The sequence below is a fragment of the Psammomys obesus genome, unplaced genomic scaffold, assembly GCF_907164565.1.
Source record: "Psammomys obesus unplaced genomic scaffold, mPsaObe1.curated_primary_1811, whole genome shotgun sequence".
NCBI classification, from domain to species: domain Eukaryota; kingdom Metazoa; phylum Chordata; class Mammalia; order Rodentia; family Muridae; genus Psammomys; species Psammomys obesus.
This window is the reverse complement of record NW_026591759.1, coordinates 11,787-19,442: the sequence shown is the minus strand read 5'-3', so window position 1 is coordinate 19,442 and position 7,656 is coordinate 11,787. Positions and strand designations below refer to the sequence as shown.

Sequence of the window (7,656 nt, the reverse complement as noted above, 5' to 3'; positions counted from 1 at the left end):
CACACACACACACACACACACACACACACACACACACACACACACACCGAGAGAGAGAGAGAGAGAGTTTTTAGAGAGTGTGGATGTGAGGTTTAGAGGGCTATCGGCTATCTGTGGAGGGACAGGGAAAGAGACAGGGGAGGGAGAGGCAGGTCTAATGAAAATACATTGCACTCATTTATGAAATTCAAAAAGGCAAAATGTGTATTGTTTTTCTTTAGATGAAATGTCTGTGTCCTTGTTCTGTCTGGTCTACAGTACTTAAGTAATCTTTTTCCTTATTGTTCTTTATCTGGGTGTTCTCTCCACTTTTGAAAGTTCTGTAACAATATACTGTCAACAACAGTACGCTGCTATTTCTCCCTTAAGTTCTGTCATTAATTACTTCATATATGTGGGTCCTCTAATGTGTACATGTCAATATATCTTCCATGTGGATTGAGCTGCTTATCATGTTAGGATGTTCTGCCTTGTCTGAGTGACATTTTGGTGTCAATTCTGTTAAGATAGTCACCCATATTCCTTCATTGAATATCTTTCTCTCTATCCTTTTTGGCCTCTGTGTATATGGAAGGTAGTTGGATGGCTTTTCTATTCATCCATCCATCAATCTCATCAGGAAATGAAAAAAAAAAAAAAAACAACTTTGTTTACAACATTATCAAAAAGAAAATTCTTAAGAAAAACTTAAAGATAAAAAATACATACACCAAAACAATGCTGAAAGAAAGTAAGACACAAATAAATAAAAAGCCATCTATTGTTCATGGACTGGAGGACACGGGATAAAATGTCTGTACTTCCCAAGGCAATGCAGCTTCAATGCAATTCTAGTTTAATACCAATGTCATTTATTAAACATAGAAATAAAAACAATCATAAGAGGCTGGAGAGATGGCTCAGCAGTCAAGAGAATTTGCTGCTCTTCCAAACCATCCATGATCAGTTCCCAGCACCCACATCAGGCAGGTCATAACACCTATAACTCCTGCTCCAGGGGACATAACACCATTTTCTACCTCTATACACACGTGCACACACACATATGCACACAATTTTTTTAATTAGTATCTACATTGGGTGTTAGAAGAGATAGCTTGGTACATAAAGTACTTCCTACAAACACAAGGATCTAAATTCAGAGGGAGGGAAGGAAGGAGAAAGGGAAGGAGGAAGGGAGGGAAGAAGGGAGGGAGGGATAAAGAAAGGAAGGAAAGAAGGAGGGAAGGAAAGCAGGAAACCTAGCTAGGAAGCAAGCTTTACAGTATTGTTTTTAAATTCCATTTTCCCCTTTTACAAATCAGGATGACATTTTCCATCTTTAACCTTCTTGTATTTTTCCAGTTCCAGGAAAGCAAGTCCAAGACAGCCAAGGCTACACAGAAAAACACTGTCTTGAAACAAACACAAAAAGCCAATAAATAAATAATGGGAAAAAATAAATTAAAAAAAAAGAAATCCATACACAAATTCAACACAATTTAATGACGCTCCAGTTTGAATATTCTATTACACAGTTAGAAGAGATGTTCGGAACAGAGGCTTTGGAGATTCACATCAGTTATACTTCTGGTACAGAGTACACTGTATGTACTTACACCAAAAAACAAACAATCCAGGACAGAAGTACAGTTAGAAAAACAATTAGCTTTCTATGAAGATATAAATATACTTCAACTACCTTGATATCTATAATCTCAGAAAGAAGGAAAATCTACACATTCTCTCTTACCAGGAACCTAGCCAACAATATACACATATATGCAAACAAATGTATAAGTGGGTAGAGTTACATGAGGAGACAAAAGCTAAACATCAGGGCCGAAGGACTGCATACAGGCAATGGAAACAAGCAACAGAAGAAGATATGAAGACTGCTGCCACAGACAGCACAATTAAAGTCACAAAATGCTTAATACTTTCGATAGTAGCAAGGATGATATAAACTTTAAGAATATGGCTATTAAATTTATTTCACTGCTTACTTTTAAATATGCAGCTGCGTCTTGGATAGAAAGTGTTCTTTGACTAGAACTGCCACATTCATGATCTCCTGAAAAGATTAGCATATCAATTTCGAATAAGTACAATATTAAACAAAAGAAATAGAATTTAAAGTATTTTACAAATAATACAATTATATATTGTAGTCAATAGATTGATGAATATTACTTATATTTTCTAGAAATAATTCCAATATCTAATGTAAACAAACAACTACTCTTACATAAACCACTACTTTTAAATGAATTTTAGTCAATGTAAGATTATCTTCCTCTTATACTCTAAACTGAAAGCCAATGTAGGCACAATGACACTCTGATGGCTTGTTCTTAAAGGGAAACACCAGGATATTCTTTACTAACTTACACATAGATTCAAAGCTGATAATCCAAAGATTCAAGTAAATCTGAATTTACTATCACACTAAATCCTAGTTATGTCTACTTTCAGAGCATAGTCAAACTCCTCGCTGGCAGGAGTGCACATCCCTGACCTTTTTTTAACAGAGATCAACTGTGAAACAAGGCAGAAATTTTACCTTATGAATCTCAGTTTAGTTTTTATAAAAAAAAAAAAAAAAATGAAAGTTATAGAAAATAACTGAAGATAATGCAAAGTTTTTTCCAAGGCTACATGTGGTTATTACAGATATTTTTCCTCAAATTAAGTTTCAGTTTTAAGTTTTGCTGCCTTATTACTTTCAAATAGTTTAAAAATACCTTCAACATAAAAATCTTCTCCCTGAAGCAAATCCTGCCAAATCTTTGTACAGTGAAGTACACTCTTCCTTATCACTTTACTCAGTTACGCCTAGCTGTCATGGAGGTCGTTAGCTGAGGTAAGTACCTTCTGCATAAACAAGTCTTCAGCTTCTAATGCTCCCTCAGAGACTCAGAGTCCACGGGTCCACAACACAAGTCAGTAAAATACAGCCGAGGGCCAAATGTGGCCTGCCGCTGGTATTTATAAATGAATTTATGAAGGGAGCACAGTCAAGCTAATTGATTAATATACTATTTATGGTTACTTTCATGCTAAAATACCAAAATGAAATAATAGTAACAGGGGCAGTCTTGTCCACAAAGCCTAAAATATTTACCATGAGGCACTTTACAAGAAAATAGTTGCCAATACCCACTCTGGGGGAGGAAATCCACGTCTTTAAAAGCAACTCTTGTGTGCTGATCTAGTAAACCACAGACCATCCTCATAAAGTTGCTATCAAGAACCATGTAGGCTTAAGTTAGCAACACTAAGATTTCTTAGCTATAGACAATATTCAACCTACTTCCAGGTGCGAGAGAACACCAAATAAACATAGTATATGAATGCAGGCAAATCAGTCAGTACCAAGAAAGTGTTTAATGATGTACACACAATTATAAGCCTAAAAAAACTGAGCAAAACTACGGACTTCAAATAAAGATCAAGCTAGATAGGACTTGGGAAATGAACACCAGGATCATAACGACTGCCATGTAAGCGGAGGAGTCATACTACTTCCAGCCCTAGACTTCTGCCAAAGACTTCACTCCACACAGCAGTCTGCTCCTGCAAAGCCTGGAAGGCTCCATTTGTTTCCCATAACCCTTATAAGAAACGATCCAGAGTCACTTCTTTTATATTATGTTAACACTTTGTATATTGAATTGGATAACCAACCACATATGCTACTACTGTCATTTGCAAATATCAAATAGTAAGAATCCATTTAATAATTTCACTAATATATTCAGGTTGCAGATGTGTTGATACCTAAGCACTCTAACAGATTCAAGAGCAGAGTATGAAAAGAGTTTAACTAAAAATACCGTCTTTAATTATGACAACTGCACAATCACCAAAAGAAAATCTATACCTCTCTATCTAACCCAAGATTTTAATTAATCACTGCTTATTCAATTCAACTGCTATGTAAGCCTTCAGAATATGTTACTATTTACACAATATACATAACTTAAATTGAACATATACTGCAAGCAGAAAAAAAAAAATGGGCCTTGGTTACATCTGTATGAATTTCTTTAAGAAATCTCTAAAGAAAAATACTGTATCAGTACTTAGGCAAGACTACTCCTACTGACAAAACATGCAACACACACAGCTAACTTTAGAAACGTTTTGTGAGACAATGATTGCTAAAATAATACCTGCAATCTGGGCCAACCGATCATGAAGTTTGTACAATGTGCTCATCATAAGATTTTTTTCACTTTCCTAAAATTAAAAAAAAGTTATTATGAAATACCAACTCTAAAAAAAGGTTTATAATTATTTTTATTTTTTAAAAGCGGGAAATAAAGATAAAATGGTTAAAGCTATATAATATGAACAACAAATCTATATGGAAACAATAGCTGCTATATTTTAAGAAAACTTACCATAAATTATTACTGTATTTTATTATCTTGAGAACTATTAAGCTTACACAGGGAGATGGAGAAGTAGTTCAGTGATTAAGAGTTTTTCGTCCCGAGGGCCAGAGTTCAATTCTAGCACACCCATGTCAGGCAACTCACAACATTCTAACACCAGCTCCAGAGGATTTAACGTCTCTGGTTTCTGCGGGCACCAGCACTTACATGTACACATCCACATACATATATACACATTATTAAAAATAATACATCTTAGAAAAAAGAAATTATGAAATGAACCTCATACATAATAAACCTCCTTTAGCCATCAAAGCAATCCTTCCAATTTCACATTGTACAATGCACATATAATATGTGCTCATACACACACACACACACACACACACACACACACACATATATACTGTTCTTGTCTTCCATCTAGGGTGTTTATTGTTTGCATTATTAATTGAATGTGTGTACAGATATGTAGGTTGCACATACATGGGTATGTCCCATGTACGTCAGAGAACAATGAACACATGTGTGTTCAAACTCAGGTTGCCCTGTGTGCTGACAGGCACTTTTAGCCACTGAGCTATCCTCCAGCCCCTCATGGTTTGTTTTAATCTGACTCAACCACATATAACTAAAGGAACATGATATTACTTTGACATACATCCTGTCCTAGATTATCAAGATGACCCTGTATATAATCACCAACCATTAAAATAAAACATTCAATGAAGTTAAGGAATGAAGAACTATCGTCTCAGAGCAAAGTGAGACAGAACAAGCACGGTATTTCCTGTTCTCAAGAACACCACACCAACCACCACGCAGTGTCACACCGTAACTGCCAAGTAAAACGCTAACAGATGGGGAGTTAACCAAAGCCCATATGTGTAATACAGAACATTAGAGCTACATAGGAAGAAAAGACTTGATCATCACTCCAGGCAGGGGGAACAGAACAAGCAGAGGTACAGAAGCATGAAAGCACTAGTTATACTTCTTACATAAGCAGTAGCAAGCTGAAGGAAAAGTAGCTTGGAACCCTAAATAAGAAGAAAAAGAGTTTGGCTTTATCCTGAAAAGTTAAGAGAAAGGTAAGCTAGACTTGTGCATGTCTGCAATATTGCTCTGACCAGAAGGTAGAAGTGATCTGGAATAAATAGGTAACATCTATATAATCTATTCAATAATCTAAAAAGCAATGATATCCAAATTTAAGAACAACTGCAACTAAGATAAGCCTCTGTGCAAGCAATGAGGAAGAGGTAAGAGATTATCACTTTGAGACAAAATCATGACACGGGAATGTCTTTATGACTTCCCTTTCTTCCAAGTGCCTAATAGAACAGGCTTTCTAGATGAATATACCAATGGAGCAAGTTCAGGCATGCTTAGAAGGTATAGAACGTGACACATGCATGTCTAGAGACATGAAACTGCATCTATACTTTTGTCCCCATACATGTCCAGGAAACAAAGAAAACAAGTTTGCACACTATGGGGAACATAATTTTGTCAATGCAGCTATGAGCAGTGATGGTAGGAAGAAGCAAATTCACAAAAGGCTCCAAATTCCCACCCCATGTCCTTGGATTATGTCTCATGATGACAAACAAGGTAACCATCCCTCCAGGTGACTGCCTGCTTCCAAGCTTTCTGCCATATCACCCTTTTATTGACCTCATTCTTACGTTATTCTGAATCAAGGCACTTCTTATCTTCACACAAAATTAAAAACCAAAGTGCAGAGGGCACTATGGTTCATACCTGTAATCCCAACACAAGGAGACTGAGACAGGAAAATAGCAAATCTAAGTAAGGCCAGGTTGGGCTATTTAACAAGACTCTATTAGATAGATAGACAGACAGACAGATAGACAGACAGACAGATGATAAATGTGATTCAAGCTCCAAAATTTAAAAGCTGGGGCTGAAACCCAAGAGTCTTATACTGAATCTGTGATACTACAAATTATTTTTAAAAATAGTTTTGAAATTCCAAGGTTCCGTGAGCCCACTATACTAAGCCTCAACTATAATGTTTTAGTATTTTTAAAACTCAGTTATCAAAATCATTACAAATAAACGTTTTCACTGCAGATTACAATGAATAGAATTAATCCAAAGTTTCACACCTAACAATCTGAAATAATATTCTGTAGTCTGAGTGCACTTTATCATATGCCCTTGAGCAAAACAAGTAGTTTTCAATACAGATCTATGTAATGGTCAGTTCCCATGATGAAAATTTAGCAGAGAATTATGTATTTTAATATTCATATCACCTTTAAATATCTAAATCTTCAAAGTGTCTATTACAAGGCAAGCAAAAATATTTTGATGTAAATAAAATTTTGGTTAAAGTTATTTTATCATCCTTTGAAGAAGAAAAGCCTCAATGTTAGCCAGGTGAGGTAGCCTGTAATCCTAGCACTCAGAGCGGCAGAGGCAGGCGGATTGCTCTAACTTTGAGGCCAGCCTGGTCTACAAAGTAAGTCCAGGATAGCCAAGACCACAGAGAGAAACCCTGTCTCGAAAAAACAAACAAACAACAAACAAACAAAAAGCCTTGATGCAACAGAACAAGGATCCAAAAGGAGACAAAATGAGGACAAAAGAAAGGAAAAAAAAAAAAAACTGCTATGGCATAAGACAACATGGGACAAGGCAGACCAGATCCAGAGACGACAGGGTATTCCCATTTGGTGGACAGTTGTCTTTACCTGACAGTAACAAACAGTTCGGTTTTTAGGAGAAGCTCTATGTTCAACACAACTAAATTAGAGGTAAGAATGCCCAGAATGAGAAAATATAATGCTTCAAACTAGTTACTTTTCTTAGTTTATAGTCATTTTAATATTTTCATCATTTAAAGCATGGCATACATTATAAGTATTATGATCTTTTACTTACTTGTATTTTTCCAAATGTTTCATCAAAGGGTTTTTTTACTATCAAGGAAAAGAAAGAAAAAGACAACTATTAGCATCACTCAAGAACTTCAATCCTCCTAAACAAGCACCCTGAGAAGCCAGCATATGCTGTTTACATATGCCAATGCAAATATGCAAACCAATGTAAACAAACCAGAGGTAAACAGGCTGGGAAAGGAGTAAGACTAACTATGCTAGACATTGTCCCTCTAAATTCATGGTTTTCTCCATCACAACTGAACGCCAGAGTTTTGGTGTCTTGTGATGAATGATGATTCAAGCCTCCTCTGCACCTGCACCGGTACTTCGTACTACCTCCTCAAGTCAATGACCTGCTTACTATAAAC

The 7,656-nt window shown here is 36.0% G+C and overlaps 1 long non-coding RNA gene across 1 annotated transcript; it reads right to left on the bottom strand.

Annotated features, from left to right (window-relative positions):
- Positions 1-1,985: 1,985 nt before the first annotated feature.
- LOC129680319 (uncharacterized) lies at positions 1,986-7,327 on the bottom strand. The gene is made up of 3 exons (XR_008720672.1): positions 7,290-7,327; positions 4,155-4,221; positions 1,986-2,053 (listed from the first exon to the last, which is right to left on the bottom strand). It is a non-coding gene; the product is annotated as an uncharacterized LOC129680319 (long non-coding RNA).
- Positions 7,328-7,656: the final 329 nt, after the last annotated feature.